This window comes from Pelodiscus sinensis, chromosome 11 (genome assembly GCF_049634645.1).
Source record: "Pelodiscus sinensis isolate JC-2024 chromosome 11, ASM4963464v1, whole genome shotgun sequence".
Lineage (NCBI taxonomy): Eukaryota > Metazoa > Chordata > Testudines > Trionychidae > Pelodiscus > Pelodiscus sinensis.
Window position 1 is genome coordinate 9,945,847 of NC_134721.1, and position 18,667 is coordinate 9,964,513.

General features: G+C 37.3%; 1 protein-coding gene across 39 annotated transcripts in view; it reads right to left on the bottom strand.

Annotated features, from left to right (window-relative positions):
* The window catches only part of FOXP1 (forkhead box P1), a 562,577-nt gene that overhangs the window by 323,101 nt on the left and 220,809 nt on the right, over positions 1-18,667 (bottom strand). For 26 of the 39 annotated variants that reach the window (XM_075938629.1, XM_075938614.1, XM_075938618.1 and 23 more), the window contains one exon: positions 6-71. The gene's annotated coding sequence lies outside the window, so the exon portion shown is untranslated. Of the gene's footprint in view, positions 1-5; positions 72-7,024; positions 7,223-18,667 lie in introns of those variants that run through there. The other 13 variants (XM_075938603.1, XM_075938613.1, XM_075938605.1 and 10 more) reach the window with 5 other exon arrangements.

The following is an 18,667-nucleotide window of genomic DNA, read 5'->3' on the forward strand; positions in this document are numbered from 1 at the left end:
TTTACCTACTTTAGTTGCTTCTGCAAAGCAATCTTCAGTTACAGCCACCCAAAAAGGTCACTCTTCTTACCCTGGAAACAAAGAGGATACCACAACGTCATTGGCTGATCAGTGCTAGCGACATTTCCATTGTTACCACATTAGCAAGTACAAACATAAATAAAACAACAAATGAATTCAATTGTGTTTAATGGTGAATGACTTTCAGAGAGAGTTAATAAAAACAATAAAGTCACAGGACTGCTGCTTATCAGTACCAGCCAGCGTGAGGCTCTTCAGTTCAACAAGAACAATGTGGTGTTTGGGGGAGAGGGGAAAAAAAACCCTGAAGATGAGGCATCTTTGTTCTCCACCATAAAGTTTCTTAATCTTGATGTCTATCAATTTAGTTTCACTTTGAATAATATCTGACTCACGTCCTTTGTTTCAGAAACCAGACTTGCTTGAATAGGTCTCTGCTTAGTTACATTTTGTGTGTGTATTTGTAACCCCTGGATTTCTATCTATGTTCCCGTCCCCCTCTCCCTGCTTTCCAAAAGATACAGTCCCAGAGAAGATACATCTTTCATGCTTAAGTCAGAAAGTAGTTTATTTGTACTTGGGGTGTTCATGCCCTCTTTTCACATGAAGTACACACCGTTAACAAGAAAAATGGGTTACAGTAAAAGAAAAATATCAGAGGTGTATCCTTTACAAAGTAGGAAAGAAGAACAATGCAAGTGTGTTTTTTACAACATATATCACTGCATCTTGTGTACTCTCTCTTATGCAAAACACTATGTAATCCTTTAAGAAACATGACAATCTGCCACTTTCTGTTCATATAATTGGCATCAACATATGGTACACAAGAAACGAAAAATATTTGTTTATTAATTTAGATCAAGTTATTAACAGTGTTTAGAATTAATTCCATGTCAATTGACCCAAACCTTTAATAAAATAAAAGCATAACATAATTTCATTGAAGTGTTGATCTGCTAAATGCCGTGCAGAAGAACATGTAATTTCTAATACGTTAATTCAGTGGGGACAAACAAATGCGCAAGCATTTGCTGATCTAGACAATGTAACATAAAAGAGAAACTGAATGAAATTTGGGCATCTGAAATAGTAAGGCTGCATAAAACTTTGTTTTAAAAATTCATCTGGTAAAGGTGGGTTCTTTGAGGAATGTTTGTGAAACCAAACAAAATGACAGATTATGCCATTTCCAGGATCAGGTGCAGCTTTTTGCCATCCATTTCTCTCTTGGGTAAAAAAAAAAAAAATAAGAATCGTATTTTCACAAAAGCCTTTCAGAAGGCAATTCACTCATTTACCATTTAATTTTGCAAAGACAGAATTTTCACCTCACCTTTTCACCTCTGAAAAATGACATTTTTAGCAAGACAAAAATGTTTAAGAATCAAGATGAAATAGGAAGTGTTTTGATTTTTCGCTAATTTGCAAAAATTAGAAGAATTTGTAAACATATCTTTGGTGGGTATTTTAACATAGTTCAAAACATAAAATGTTAGAGAATAAGGTCCAAGTCCTGTAAGTGCTTGCAAGCAGTCCCATTGGCTTCAATAGGATTTACTTGTGTAAGCAAAGATTTTCTAGATTGGACCCTAAAAAGAGAGGCCTAATACTACAGCTTAATAGGCAGGTCTCATCTTGGCTAAGATATGTAAAACATCAAAACCTTGCAAATAAAATATATGAACTCTGACATACTATTTACTATTAGAGTGGAATAAAGGTTTTTATTCCACTTTGCTGGAGATATTATCTGAATCAGATCCCTTAAATCTATTTTTATACTTATCAGTTCTGTTGTGTTTCTGGAGGTTTCAGACAAACCCACTTTGCAACACAGAACACATTTGAAGCATACAAATATAGACCATGTTATCATTTAATACAAAATAGCTGAAAATGGCTACTCTGAATAAAGTTCTCTCTTGGGGTGTGTCTAGACTACAGAGTTTTGTCGACAAAAGTGGACTTTTGTCGACAAAACTATACCTGTGTCCGCACTACTACTGAGTTCTGTCGACATAACGTCGACAGAACTCAGCAGTTTTGTCGACGCTGGTAAACCTCGTTTTACGAGGCATAACACCTTCTGTCGACAGAGTTTCTGTCAACAGAAGGTGTTATTGAATGTAAACTGTCCTTTGCGTCTACACTACCATGTCGACAAAGCAGTTTGCTTTGTCGACAGAACTCAATGTAGTCTAGACGCTCTTTGTCGACAGAAGTTTTGTCGACAGTATCTGTCGACAGAAGCCTGTAGTCTAGACGTACCCTTGGTGAGGTCTAAAACCCCATGTAACATTTACTGATTTTTCTAAATACCTGTGGAAACATTCAGTACCCATGATATAAAACGCCCAAACAACCCTAAACTAGTGTTTGCTCAAGAGAGGCGAGCCTGGGTCTAGCAACTTGAACACAGGGCTGGGAGCAAAGATGATGATTTCAGCTCCATTAGAGAATCGCTTGCCTGGACATGTGATCTTGGGTTTAAGTCTACTTTAAAAAAAAAAAAAAACTCAGAAGTTTGAGCTGCGGAAGGACTCCAAAACTTTGACATGCAAATTTAGGCCCCTACTCTGCAAACATTTAGACAGGTTAGTATGTGGGTAGTTTCATTGATTTCCAGAGCACCGCCGCCACGAGTAAAAAGTTAACAAGCATAAGTATTTGCAGGATTGGAATTTTAGTAGACATTATTGGACTTAGCCACTCTGTGCCTCAGTTTATCCATTAGTGAGACAGGGATAACACAGGAAATGTCTGAGAGATCTTGGCTGAAGACATTTTTACTGTAATTTATAAAAGCAGGACAGGTTTGGGGAGGGGTGGCAATGATCCTAAATGCATACTGACACCCAATCCAATGCATCAGCAGAAAGCCTCTCATTGATTTCAGCATAATTTTCATCAGGACCTCCCAAATCACACTGGCCCGGAGTCTGCTCCCGCTGAAGTCAACGTAAGCTTTGCTATAGAGCTCACAGTAGGATTTTGCCCTACTCTCTTAATACACCCACGTAGCTAGTTCCTTCAAGGAGACCACCAATGGTATCCATAAAAGCTAGATGCATAAGGGCCGTAATTGGGAGTGATGATTGTAAAGCTAAATTCAAATCAATAATATAAATCAGACAATGAAATTGAAAGGCAAGGGAAGGAAGATTACACACTAATTAAACAGTAGTATTTTATAGTACTAGAGCATATGTGGCATTGTACAGAAGCCAAGAGAGACAAAGGCCCTCCCTTCCCACACACCCTGGCTCCCTTGAGTAACTTTACACAGATGAGTGGCATCTCACAGTGAGACTTCTCACCCGCAGAAAGTTGCTTGTGGGTATAAAAAGTGTTTGCAGGATCGGGGCCAACTTCCCTGACTTAAAAAACCTAAAAGGGATAAATATGATTAGAAACCAAAACCACAAGGGGGAAAACTCCATTTCAGTACCTAGAAAGCAGACTTTTTTTTTATAGGCAGTTTCAGAAATTTGATGGATTGATTTTTGTTAGAGACAACTTTAGTTTCACAACTGAATATATTAACTTAACATTTTGGTTTTAATTATTAACTGCAAGGCTTCCTGGAAGCACTGAAAAATCAAAACCACACACTCACAAGTAGCATTTTTATTTTATTTATTTATTTAAACTGCAAGATCCAGCAATGGAGTAATACACTATATTTTCTTTCAAATCTAACCAAGTTAAAGTTAAGTCTAAAAGATCCAGGCTGGCATTTGCCTTCATTATGTAATATCTTTATGGTTTTTGTTTTGGAGTGGGAAGGCAGCTTAGTTTGAAAAATGCTGCAAATATCCCCCCACCCCTCCAAAAAAAGAATTACTGTCCCCCTTGTGCAATATTTTGTTTATAGTACAACTATTTTTAATTCACCAAAACTGATGTGCATAATGATTCAGCTAAACAACGACAAGTAAAGAGGTGCTGATCGGATGGCCTCTTCAACTACAATACGTTTGAGAACCTCAAACTGAATAACTTAAACACTACAATATTAAAGAGCTTCCCCATTAGTTATTGTGTAATATCTATTGACTGTCATGAGATACTGCAGGTGAAATATTCTGACCCAGGTGTCATAAGGATCGATCTGGAAAGTGACATGTAGGTAAAAATGCAAAGTGCGTAAAAAGCAAGGCATGTTTCTTTTATCTGGTCTTTGAAGAAGTATGGACGGGAAGGATATGGTATTTGCTGATGTGCTGCTGTTTGGTGGAAAAAATGAGCTGCTCATATTGCACTTAGATTTCTAATAATCTGCTGGATGCTCAAAGCTCATGTATGGGCAGTTTTTATTTATTTTAATGGGGATAAAATAAATAACATGAGGATAAATCTAAGCACTAAATTTTTCCTCCATTTAAAACCGTATTAAATTTCATTTTGATCACGATGCTGGAAAAAAAATGCTCAGTTTTGGGCAACCCCCCTATACAATACATTGACTTGTTTTAAAACCATCAGAGATAACAAAAGTACAGTTATTAGACAATTTCAGTACATGTGGCTTACAGTACAAAATTTAACTATGGTCATAAGTCTAACCAGTCACTGACAGATTGGTTATTTGCCTCATATAAATTACTTAGTGCAACACGGCTAGCCCTGGCTGTATTCTTCAGACGTAAGGACCATAACATGTTTCCAGAAAGTATCAAACATGTCAAATGAAGAATCAAATGAGACCACAATAATCAAATCTTTCAATGCATTTTAGCCTTGCAACATCTTCAGGGTTTCATAACTCTCCAACATTAGTTAATGCTAGTCTCAACCATTTTGAGACTGTTATAATTCTCATCTTGAAATTTGACCTCACATATAATTAAAGTAAGTAACATGAAAGATTACTTCCCAACCACAGTGGAGCAGCCACTGTAACTAACAGTGTTACATTGGCATCATTTGATGATAAAAGTGTTACTTTCAGTACCCACAACTGTTTACAGTATACCTTTCAAAATGACACATTTAGGGAATTCTGAACACACTCTACAACCCACTAGTGAATGGTGCATTCCTATTTGTGCGTGTGTGCTATTATTTTATTTACTTATTTTTTATTTAACAGAGACTAAACTTCTAGCTTTCTTGGCTTTGAATATAAAATATAGCCATCCCCATTTTATAAATGCTCCATTACTTGGTATTTTGCTCTTCCCGGTGTCTATTCGGTGCTAGTATCTTTCAGATTCTTGTGAACTTACATCCTGAATTTCTTTTTATGTGAGACAGAGAAAAGTACTCTAAAATGTTCTCCCTCCCTCTCTCTCATATGTATAAGTCTGCAGCCTGCCAAGAAACCAGCAATGCAGAAGTGTGCCCATCTTTACAGTGGGAGGGGGGGAAACTTCTCTCTTACCTTACTACAAAGTGATATCCTTGGTCATGGTCATGTGAAAATATTTTTGAGGTATCCTTTAACAGACTTTAAATATTGAAGCCTAAAAACAATATTTGCTGTTTTACCTTTGAAGCTTTAACAAAAGCTTTGTTTTAGCATTTACCTTAGTGTGCAATAAGAGTTAATAATCAAATCCATCCCAACCCCCACAAATGTTAAACAAAAAGATAAAAGAAATGCAAATAGCTATTGTCATGGAAAGTTAAAGTACCTGTCTGTATTTTTAAGTGAAAACTATTATCTCTATCAATCAAAATTTAAGAATACAATAGAGCTAATCACACAAGGTGCTTTGACTGAGGTACTTTTCCTCATAAAAAGTTTTTTTTAAAACCAGAGTATAAAAGTAATATACTTACAATTAGATATGGTATTTGTAATTTTGTTATTAAAAACCTTTACCAGTCTTATTGTTAACAAATGCTTCTAAGTCTATAGGCTGATTTGCTCCAAAGACGACCAAAGTCCCTTCATATTTTAATAAGGTTGATGAAATTTTATTCAGATTCTCACACTTTCCAACATGTGGTAGAACAGCACACTCTTCTGTTTGAGATGAGTTACTCAAATGAAGGAAATAGTTAATTGGTAACCAAAACTACTACTGGCCTTGATACACATTTTCCACATTTCTCCAAATACTCTACATATTACAACACTCTTCTTTGAAGAAGTGCCCTTTGTCATTTTTTTCTCTTTGATTTTTGGTACAAATTCTCTCTCGTTTGACTCTGAAAAGGCAACTGACATTCTATTACACTATTACTGCATGCACTGAATATACAGTAGAATGTACTGTACAGGCATACCACACAGATTTTCTAGAAAGTCATTTTTAAAACTAATTTGTTCAGACCGAATCAGAAACTGAGCTGTAGAGTTAATAAGTAGGAGAGCAAGAGACAGTAATTACATCTATATTAAAAAGAGCTGGAGATTAAAATGCCTATAGTAAACAGTTAACCTAGGATGCCATTATGCAAACTCCGTTCTCATAGAGGGATGTCTCCCACACTGAACAGCAATAGGACTGTCATTTTTTCCCCCCGCAATATCAGGTTCCCTACTCTATAGTCCTGGTACTCTGCATCATGGCTAACATCTCTAGTGTGCTATTAATATCAATGAAGAGACGATTCAATTTCCACATAAAGAAAAACCTTCCTATTCCAGTGCAGACATTCTGGTGAGAACCCTTGCTTGGGAGACAATAAAGACAAGAGTTTTCTTGCTGCTTTTACAGTCCTGTGTTGTACATTGTTTGAAAGCTTTCGGCAAACAATGGAAGCATTATCTTCAAGATAGTTACAAAACAGGATTTGTTAGTACAAAGAAGAAAGCTGAACACTTTCCCCCACCCCACAAAAAGAACCTGTCTTGCAATACAGTATTTAGCGGTGTTCAAAGGTATACTCCAGAAGCACCTGTATTCTTGATCTAATGCACTGCAATGAACTACTTCAGCTGACCAGGACTGCTTTAAAGAGGACTGGACAATCAAGAATATCAAGCATTTTGTGCATTTATAACGGGGAAAAAGACACAAAAGTAGATTCTAACACAGTACAAACTTACCCATTAATGAATGAAGAGGAGCAAGGCTTTAAGCTGCACAGTAATTCCCAACCAACTGCAGAAAGTTGAGAGTTTGAAAACACGAAAGCACTTTGGCTATCCAGGCTTTCTTGTGCTTCAATACTGGCTGCAGTGTAAGGAAGAAGGGCTGAAGGTATGTGGTCTAAACACAACAAAAGCCACTGCCTTAGTCTAGATTAAATATGCAGGAAGAGGCCCCTTTGCATAAACACAAACACTCAGCAAATGAGTAACTGGCTCAAATCAGACGCCTGCTGTGCATTCTACCTGTCCTGATCTCTGACAAGCTACACAGCCTGTTTAAGGGGATAGTAGCTAAAAAAGCCAACAGCTAAATTCTGTGCTCACATAATACTACATAACAGCAGCAATAATAAATAGGAATAATTAATTTCTAATCTGGGAACGGCTCTGGCAAAACAAAATAAAATAAAATAAATAAAGCATTTGTGTACCCCATGCTTGCCTTACCACCTAACCCACCAAAACAGAATCAGACCAAATCACCACCTGAAAAACCCACTTTCACTCCTATTAAAAAAAATAGAATTCCACTCAATTCTTTTCCTAAAAGGGGCTTAAAATTAATTGGGCACACTCACTGTAGAGTTATAATATAAAATCTAAATTTCTACAATCTGTGCTGTCCCTCTATTTTCTTCCTTTTTCGTATATAAGACATTCCACATAAAAAGTATACTTTTAATGACTAATCATTTAATACATTCCTATTTACTATTTTTGAGGGCAAAGAAGACATTTCTAAAGATTTTTTTAATAAATTTCATTTCCAAAAACTTGTCTTCATGAAAGTATCTCCAAAATATATTTACTTCCAAAAACAGCTATATTACTAAATACCGTGTTTCCCAGCAAACACTCCATATCATTATTATATACATAATGTAATGTCACAATGTATTCTCTGTTTCCGGAGAAAATAAATGTGTTCTGGTCGCATTCATCTTTATACCCAAAGAACAGAATCAGGAAGCAAAATTTTTTAGCAATTGGAATTCACTTGTGTCCCTTCTTAACTTAAGGAGTCAAATCACATTGACCTTGCATTGTAAGTCCTAGCTACATGTTGGTTTTAGTAATTTAATTATTTTTTAATAACTTGCAGTATTAAATGATTGCTATTGAAACATAAATAAGATTATGCTCCCCTTCCTTCATTTCTAATGCTGCAGCCTACAGTGTGACATGGACTGTGTACTGCTGCCCTATATTCCGTACCTAAATTTCATTCTGAAAGATCACTTACACATAAGAGAGAGAAAGAGAGAGAGAGAGAGAATGAGAATTTGGGCTTAAAAAGGGGGCTTAAAAAGGGGGATCATATATTTACTGGGATTCCAAAGCATGTACCACAGCTGATTTGGTAGGATATTGAATTCCACTAAGGATTCTAGTGAGGAACAAGCACTTTTCATTTCACTAACCTATTTTACAACCCTTCCTAGCACTCCTGGAGCATGAAGGGAGGAGGCAACAAGACTTTCCCTTGCATAAATTCACAATCAGAGCGAAAATAAAAATAAAATTGCTATTAGGAGCCAGTAAAGTCTATCAGGATTAAAAAACCAACAACCAAACACCTTCTTGAAGAGATCCCACAAGAAATTTTAGAACCCCTATATTGTTCACGATTTTTGCATTGAAATGACCTTCCAAATCAGGTGTTAGATAATACGGTTCACACAGACGATAGTGATCTAACCTTGATGCAAATAAACCATAGAACAAAAATTTAATCAGTATATCACTGTGTAAAAGCCTTTGTCCATCCCAATGGAGCTTCTAATGACTGTTTTGGCAGTTCTGGCTGGTAGTTATGCCTCCCTGCTCATATATATCTCATACTGGTTGAGCAGGCTAATGGAACTGCTGTTAGTGGAATCCAATATTAATGCTCTGTATCGTGCAAAACTAGATGCCACTGAATATATTATACAATTATAGGTAGTATCCAATTCCATACGTATTAGATACTGGACTCTAAATTAATATTTTAATAAGGAAAGTGAAATAAATACCACATTTCAGGTAAGGTGTCTATGCAATATGGATCTGCCAGTCTTCCTGCTCTAAGACTGCTCTACACAGCAGCAAACAGAAAAGACATAGGACTCTGACAAAAATCTATAGGCAAGCTTTAGATGCTGAGTGACACATACTGATGCACAGAGTCAAAGATGTCATCTTCATGCAAGCTCCACTAACTATAAGCTTGAGAGAAAATGAAGCAAAAAAAAAAAAAAGTGTGTGTGGGGGGGTGGAGGGAATGGAGTAAGACCTCCAGAAAATAAACAGGGTGTACAGTTTCAAAGGCTACAGACACAGACATTTCATTGTTCAAGCCAATTATCAGTGGAAAATAATAACAACAGATGGATTCAGAGTCACTGACTTTTCATATGCACTTCATCTTTGCACAACAGATGATGAAATGCGAGAGCTATCTCAAAAAGGCAAAACATCTTTCAGTAAAAGAACTCTATACTCCAGATGGGGACCTTCTAAGGCAGCTGATTATCTTCTTATAATGCTATAAGATAGACTTACTAAAACATTTCAAGAACTGATCAGATAGGCTGAGTACAATGGCATCATTATTAGAAGTAGTCACTTCAGCCTTGTGACTAAAAACAGTCTGAAATTTCAATAAGGTTAGAACTGTATGTTTCTTGTTTTCACATCAAGTACTTTTGGTTCCAAATAAAAGGCCCCAATCCCCTCATGTCCAGGCTTAAGAATTCAGTGGGACTTCTCTGCTCAAGTAGAATAGCATAGGATTGGGCCCACCTCTTAGTTTTATTTTTTGCTGTATCAGACCCTAGATCCTGATAAATACAGATACTACTCTCGTGAATAAGGTAGAGTTTTACCAGTATGTTCCTCACTCCCAGAAAAAGACATTAAGCATATTCACAATTATTTTGATAGTTTCCAATGTAATTGTTAAATATATTGGGACCTAATTCTTTGCATATGTACCTACAGTGAAGTAAATTGGGAATAAACCCAACCAAGTCAATGGAGTTACACAGGCACATAACTGGTAAGACAGAAGCATAAGGTCTGTAGATTGTAAATCTTACTTAAGAAACCTCTTAAAACAACTCATCTTTTATGGGAAATAAAGCATAATTTGCTTTCAAAGGGAAATAACAAATATATGTAAATTTTGGTGGTTCCGGTGATAAGTAGTTCCAACAAATGTCACATAAACATCCAGTTAAGAAACACCTACCTATCATAACCATCTCCCACTCAATCTGAATACCACAAAGTATGTGTTTTTGATAACATGAATCAGGTGCACCACAATCTCAAAACCTAAAATAAGTAATGGAAACATTAGCTCATTAATCTAAGACAACATTTCTTTATTGCAAGAACACTACTTAACTAGTACACTTTTTAAAAAAATAGTTTGCCAATGCTGCAATTGATTCTCCAAAATACAGAATTTTTTTTTTAAATAGCACTATTTAAAATCAATATTCCAAAGGGTGGAGGGTGTGGAAAACCCATACAACGCCTACATCTATTGCTAACTTTTTTCAGAAGTTAAAAGCTATTTTTAAGCACAATCCTGTTGATTCACCAAATTTAAAATAATGTAAAGGAGAACATGGAAGTGAAAAAGCACAGTATTCCCCATCTTCACAATGTACTCTGTCAAAGGTAAATTCAGAGGGGAACACACAAGCACAGAAAAAAAATTGCCCAAGGCAAAATTCTGCAACTGCTTTAAGAAGCAAACAAGTACACAAAAGATGTGTAATACAACCATCTGGCTCTACTCATGCTATATCAATAATCCCCAAAGTTTATCCCCACCTCCTTAACCAGCCCACACTGATGCCACAAAACCAAATGGTATCACTTATGCTTCCTGCCCATCACATTTAAAAATTGTATTTAGTATGCATACAGTATATTTTTACATTTAATCAATTTCCTAAAGAAAAAAATATTTTAGCTTAAGTTATTAGTTCTGCTTTTTCTACTTATTGGGAGCTGCCAAACCACCAAGAAAGTCCTTGTGGTAAAGACACTCTCATATCAGCACAGTGTGTCAGGTATCAGGATAACGTGCTGGTCAAAATTTCAATCTCATCGCTTCTCTAGTTTTGTGTCACAGTGCAAATCACAAAGGGTGAAGAATAATATGCCCAACAAAATCACCTGCTCAAGAAATCTGGGCACGTTGCATCTGATTTTGGCTTGGTTTCTGAACTTTTGTCTCCAAACAGAATGTGAGAGAATAAATATGGGGAAAGGAAACGAAGTATGGTATTTTTTGCATTTTTTCATTTCATTTCATTTGAAATACTTGCACCAATTATTTTCAACTGCTCAGAATTAATGGATCAGCTTGCTATATGCCATTGTAAAAATTAAGGTGTATCTGTAGACGTTTCAGACCCAGAGACTGGAACATCAGAAAACGAGTACTTCTTCTCTTGATGGATGGGCAAAGGCACATCTTACATTACTTACTGAAACGTACACTGCGCTGGGTGAAGTTATCCTCTCATAAGAGTTAAGCCAAAAAAATGGATAAAAAACGTACACAAACTCACGCAAGAGGCTTCTTCTCTGATTGTACTCTCCCCACGTCACGCTAATTATTGTGTCCCAAATATCTGATACAGGCCACAAACGTGCTGGGCTCTTTCCCTGACAATAGTCATATCACGTGTTCCAATGCCTACTCTTTCACATGTTGTGTGTTCTGGTAAGCATAGCACCCTCATAATGCACTGGCGCTCACACACTCCCATTACCTGCCTCCTCCGCCCATCCTTACCAAGTACTGATCTTTCTAAGCACCCCACAACATGCCAAGCAAAAATCCAGTTCAGTAAAAGAATTGTTTTAGCTTGGCTCACGTGGTTTCAACTGTATGTTCCATACCCCCAAATCGAATAGGGAAGAGGGATACCAGCATGCAAAGATTTGATAGCTGGAACAAGTGCTTTGATGCCCAAAAAAAAGCCCTCTCACGAATACAAGCCGCAGCCATCTCTCCTAAACTGGCTTTGTGAGAGGGCTTATGCATCCCAAATTCACTGAGGAACATGGGAGTTGAAGGCAAAAGAAGCAATTCAGAAGACGAATTCAGTGTATATGAGGCTCAGGACCATTAAGAGGAGGACATGGATCGAGGTAGAATGACGTACACAAGGCATTTCAGAGGCACATTTGCTGCATGGCATCATTCAAGCTGCTTAAGGAGGTCCTCCTTACCTGAAGGTATGTTTGGGGCCCTATTCGTTTAACTGAAGGAACAGTTCGCTTTTGTTTGGGGTTTATTGTGTTCTTTAGGGAAAAAAAAATCACCAGTGTAACCATAATGATTCATACTATGAAAGCTTGACCTAAAAATGGTACCAAAAACAATACTTCAAAGATATTTACAGAGCACCAGTCACCGCAGTATTGAGGTGCTGACTCAAAGCTCTTATTTTAATTGACTATCTTTCTATAATGACATACCTAACTCAAAATTCTGTTCAATGTTAAAAATGCTGCTCTAAACCAAATAAAATGTGCTTTCTGAAGGGAAAAAACCCCACCGCCACCACCAAGAATAAACCACTGATCTGCTTCCAGACAGTACTGAGTCAGGCAAAATGCCCTATGGAGCATATGCAACAAAGGCAGCATTTCGCCTTCTAGCAAAAGACTTCCTATCCAGCTTTAGTTTTTCAGAGTGACTCCTGACTGAAACAAGCTACGCACAGCTCTCGAAGACTCAGCCAGAGGGAGACTCGCTCTTAGTTAGTCTAGTAGAACTGATGCTCCTAGACCACAAGAAATCTCTGGTTTGAGTAACAAGTGTGGTTATCTGGAGGACACACACAGCGAATCCAGCCACCGGATGGGGGACTGCACTAATTGCTTAAGTCTGCTCTAGTGTCTGGCCATCAGTTGGCAGGCGCATACACATGGCTGCCTACCAGGCATAGGTTAGCACAGCTGGAGCCAGATGACTAACTATTAAAGAGATTCTTCCAGTGGCAGCCTCTGGCTCCTTGGCATACTCCAAGCTGGTTGTTTCCGAGACGTGTCTTTAGCTCTTTCTTGCAAAGCAGCTAGGCTGTTGTGGAGCTGCATGCACTTTTTTCCTCCTTTAAAAAGGGAAAAGCTTTTCACCTGCCAAGACAGAGGTTTTGGTTTCCGATTTCAGGTGCAACTGTTGATGACACCACTGACACCCAAGGCGGCTAGATTTCATGTCCTGCTATAGGTATAATAGCAGACATTGTCCAGCGGAGGAGAAACACAAACCCTAAACACTCACAACGACCTTGGTATGGAGGCAAATGGGGAACTGTTTTGCAATTATTTTCTTTGGAAATAAATATATTTATATTGGTTAAGTCTGGAGCTACATTCAGGCTACCAATCTGGGATTATGAACACTTTGTTAATATTTTTAAAATCCTTTTCACTTTCATTTTAATATAAGATGTCTGTGACTTGACTGTACAACTTCTTTGTAAGAATTAGAAACAGTCTTCCACAAACCTAGGGCTGGGTAAATGTCTCAGTAAACTAATCCACACCTGGTCTATGTAAAAATGGGCTCATATTTTCCAAACAGAAATAAAACCCATTTATATGAACCAGGTTTGGATCCAACTGCTAAATCGTTCAGCATGCTCTATACAGGCTTTTGCTGTGATTAAGGTAAGAGATGGTGCTTACTGGGTGCACATGGATGTTTGCAGACACAACAGCTCCTTCCTGAGGGCCAGCTGCATACAAGGAACAATTCTAAAACAGAATTAAACTGTGCAGGGCAATTCTACCCTAAATTCTGTTTGCTGCAAATGCAGAGTAACCACCATTTTAAGAACAGCAAAGAAGAATTTGGCCCTGTCTCTTTTCTGTTCCCAAGAAAAACGAAGCCTGTCATGCAAAATGACTGAGAACTACAAGCTGTCCATGCCAAAAATACAATAATAATGTGTGCAAAGATTAATTTACAGGAATACAAAGTCTAACTAAAACATTCTAATACTTTGAAATAATGCTTTAAGTTCAATTCCTGTACATTTTTGGAAACCACCATAACATAATGAAGTTTTACTTTAAACACAGCATTTGTAACTCATGTCAGCCTCTTCAGGTAACTTGGACCACACACTAGGAAAATACACTTTCTTGTACATTTTTCTACAACTTACAAACTGAGGATCATATAGTGCCTTCCATCCACCAACAAAACTCTCATTGGCACAGACAAAACTGTGCATGGATCAAAGATAATATGTGTACCTAAGAATATTCAATGTTTAAAATTAATTGGCAAAAAAGTAGAACCCAATGTCTAATTTATTTTTGTTGCTCTCCCTGCGTTTTTTCAACCTTCTCCCCTTTATTTCACAAGTACTTCACTAGAAATCTTTGTGGCAGGGATTATGTCATACTGTCACAAGATCAGGTGTGAAGTACAGTATGAATAAATATATATCTACAACTACATTCAATTTTCAGTGGTTGGGCATCAAGGGACAAAGAGGTTTTTATGCAGAAGTATTAACGGAGAATTTAATTTCAAATGGTTTGCATTAAGAAAAAGCAGTAACTACATACAGTATGGGCCTAAAAGCAACAAAAAACTCCCTCCCTTTCCCACTTTTGGAAAAAGCAATTCAGAGTTCTAAAAATTACTGCTCTTTATATTAAAAATGCAGGGTGCTTGATTATTTCTTCTTCTAAGTCACTGATACCATGCAGGATAATTGTACTTTATGCATTGGTAATAAAAACTCTTCACTGAAAATAAACACATATTTTACAGTAATCAGGCAGAAACTATTTTGGTACCTTTTCACGAGTAGCCATTTACTTTGGCACTAAACTGCAGTGTGTAGGAAAGAATACAGCATATGTGCTAACACAAGAAAAATTAAGACTCTAGAATGAATATACAGTGAAAGAAATTTAAAGCAGCCTTCTTGTGTTCTGACATAAGAACATAAAAATGACATGAGCAAGAAAAGATTAGTTTACATACTTTTCAATCACAGCTGCCGCTCAGAAACCACGATACCTTTAAAATGGCATTCTAAGGAAACAGAAACAATGTGGCTGGAGCTAGATATAGTTAAAAGGGTATTTTTTATTTAGGCACTTCGTACAACACTGAACCGTGGCACAATTACAAGGACAAGAAAGATTTTTAGTCTGATTAATTTAGAAATAATCTACTGATAAATAAGAGTGCACTGCAAAGGATTTTGCAGAGCAAATTTGTATCACCAGCCTTACATGTCAAAACAAAGGGACAGTAAAAAAGCAAGCCACTAGTCTTAGTATTTAATTGGGTGCTAAAGATTCCTTATAGAGGAACTCGGAGCCATCATTGAAAGCCCCCCAGTGTGTCCCTATTTCTGCAAAGGATACAGGCCCTCTCTCTGTGCACTAAAACAAAATTAAATTTATCAAACGATTCAATTAATAAATCACTTGAGTGGTCACTGCAGCCCAAGTCCTATGTAATTTCATAATTTTAAAAATATTTGCATTCTGCAACCACTCAAGATTGGCTGCAAGGTGCCATAATACATACTTAATACTTGAATTGGAGAACAAATTTATTTAATAAATGCAGAGCTAAGTGCAATAATGCCATACCACTCGAATGGACAAATCACTTAGTGCATCTCAGAAGAAAAAGCAAATACACTTTTTTCCATGATTTCAATGCCTGTTACTGCTATGGATGGATTCTCAGGAAACTCACCTGATTTTCTGGATTCACTTGGTCACAGCCAGCTGACTTAGCTATGCTGGAAAGCAACTAGAGTAGGGGGTGGGGAATCAAGATCACCTAGTCAAAATCAAATATCTTTTTCCTTTTTGCATTTCTTGTACATTTATACAACTGACTAGGCCCCACTTCACTGCCCTTTACCATTCTTCTCCCTATTTCACTTTTCCTCCCTTTTTGATACTCTACAACTCTTCTTCCCATAAACCTCATTGCTCTTAAACCACAAACCCACTTCTTTGGTCCAGTCCTCATCTCTGCATGTTTCTTTCTACCACACACTGTTCCCTCATCCCATTCTCCCCGCCCCCACCACACACACACCCCTCCCTCTTTGGATATTACACTGGTCATAGCAGTAGTAAAGAAAGCCATTGTAAGTAAAGCAGGAGAGATGGGAGAGGAACAAAGAAAACCAAGAGAGAGGCATTTCATCAGGCTAAGGAGGGCTCAACACTTTCCAATGATAACAATGGAAGTTCCTTAACTTCATTAAAAAGAGCTCTGGGCCAACTGTTGAAGGGTTCAACCTTCCAATGAGAGTAACATGGTTACATATATAGGCCTCTGCATGTAAGAAGTCATGGTAACATTTTTACAAAGTACCGGGGTGACAAGAGAGATTGGTTTATTTATGAATCGAATCATTAGAGCGCTGTGCAGAAACAAAATCAGCATCTGCGTCTGCAAAAATGAGCTGTGGTTATCCAAATCCACGCACAGCTATAAAGTGGGTGGCCGTAGATTTGCAGGGCTCTATAAATAGTGGCCTTAAATGAAGAGATGAGACATACCAACTGAATTCCTCGCCTAACCTTTGGGCCTGAGTTATGTGCAGTAGTATAGAGTTCATACTTATTCATGTATAAGGTAAAGTTTGAGGGGACTTTCTGGTACTCAAATTGGGTCGTAATGTCTATTTAAAAAACCCACCTGTATTTGTCTTGTAGGGGATTCAGGATAACGCTTAGTGATAATTCTGTTTCCAGTGCAAAGAAATAAAGGAAAGTTTTCAACATAATATGCTTCATCAAGGCAATGGAAGCTTCTCCACAGTCACCGCCCTGACAAATAGTACAGCTCCTGAAAGTCTGTTTGTATTAGTTTTATGGACCTAGTCTACTGCTTAAATCAGGTCTCATTAAAACTGCCATCTATGCAGTGTGAGCCCACTGGGAAATCTACATGCCAGAGCTACTCCAGTTGCATGGGCAGTGCTCAAAGGGAACTGCGTATTCTAAACAGCTCTGGCCATAGAGGGGGAAAGAAAGAGGAGAAATAGGAGTACTTCAGGATGACAAACAAGTGACTCCTCATTCTCCTGTGAATTCAAGCAGTATAACTTTTGTTCATGCAGTGCAGAAGCCCTCATGAAAAAATATTCTACAGTAAGACATGAGAAGAAAGAGGTATCCCTCACAAGGCCAAATCTGGCTTTGAATGCCTATTTTATCATTGGAATGACAACCTAATATGCAAACAGCGCACCCAACCTCCGACACTCAGCAATATGATCTGAACACCAGCCCTTCATTTTAATTTTTAATAGCAGAAGTACTTACATCTTAATATAAATTTATTAATGTTCAAATGAATACAATTAAAGGCCATCATTTCATCTTTGTTTTCTTCTGTGTTAATGATCTGGAAGATCTCTGTCATTTGTATTAGCAAAGAGTATTACTAATATATTCAAAAACAGTTGTTTTGGTGAAGAAGCAATAATCTTTTATGATTAAATTTAAAGTAAAGGGACTAATGAATAATATATCTTCTGATTTTTGTTCTGCTGTGAGATATGTATAAGGATATATAAAACGTTCATTTATTATCACCACATATCCTAGGAAGCAGACATGCAAAATTACCTTTTGTGTGCGTGCGTGTGTCTTATGGGGGTCGTTTATCAGACAGAATGTCCTCCACATAGATAGTCCTAAAATCCCAATTTATAAAGACATTTTTAAAGCTAAATTCCTTAGAAATGGCTGTCCTCCTACTGGCTAAAATGAAAACTTTATGACATTAAAATATCGGGGGAGGAGGAGGAGCAAATGTTTTTTGTTTTGTTTTACGAGTTTCCAACCCTGACAAATTAACTTTTGATTATGCCTAAATCCAGCAATGTTTCTTACTGACAAAAGCACTTGTAACCAACTCCACACCAAGTTCATGCAAGAAAAGTATTTACTCTAAAAAGTATTAATTTTTATTTAACGTCTGTGGTCTTTGGGCGGGGAAGGGAAACTTCACATAAACAAAGCCTATATATACCAAATATCAGTTAGATTTTAACACTTACCCAGCCAAATGTAGTAATGTTTTTTTTGGTGGTAGCAAGCTATATTTCTTTCATTTTTCAAACACCAACTTAAACCACCAAATATTCTCCTCAGCATTAGCCTCCTTTCTTCAAATAAGAAGAACCTCTTTTATGGTCTAACTTTAATATGCAACAGAAGATTCTGGCAAACATTAGCCAAAATAAGCCCTAGCTTGCATACACAATGTAACGTATTAGTCAGCAAATTTTTAACAAAATGGAAAATTTGATCTTCGTTCTCTACCCTACAAAAGCTCTATATTATCATACGCATTTGGGGGTATGTCTGTGAAGAAGAGGGGAAGTGCCTCTCTTCAGATCCTGGTACTGTTCTGCCAAAATCTCCAGTTCTGAAGTTTGCAGACTGTTCGCCTGCCAAAAGGTGAAGTTGGTCAAAAAATTATTTTCACCAGAACCCCCTACCGCACTAGATCGTGTCATTTTCATCAGGCCAGAGGACCATTACACACCACCAAAGACAAGTGACACAATTCTCTGGCTT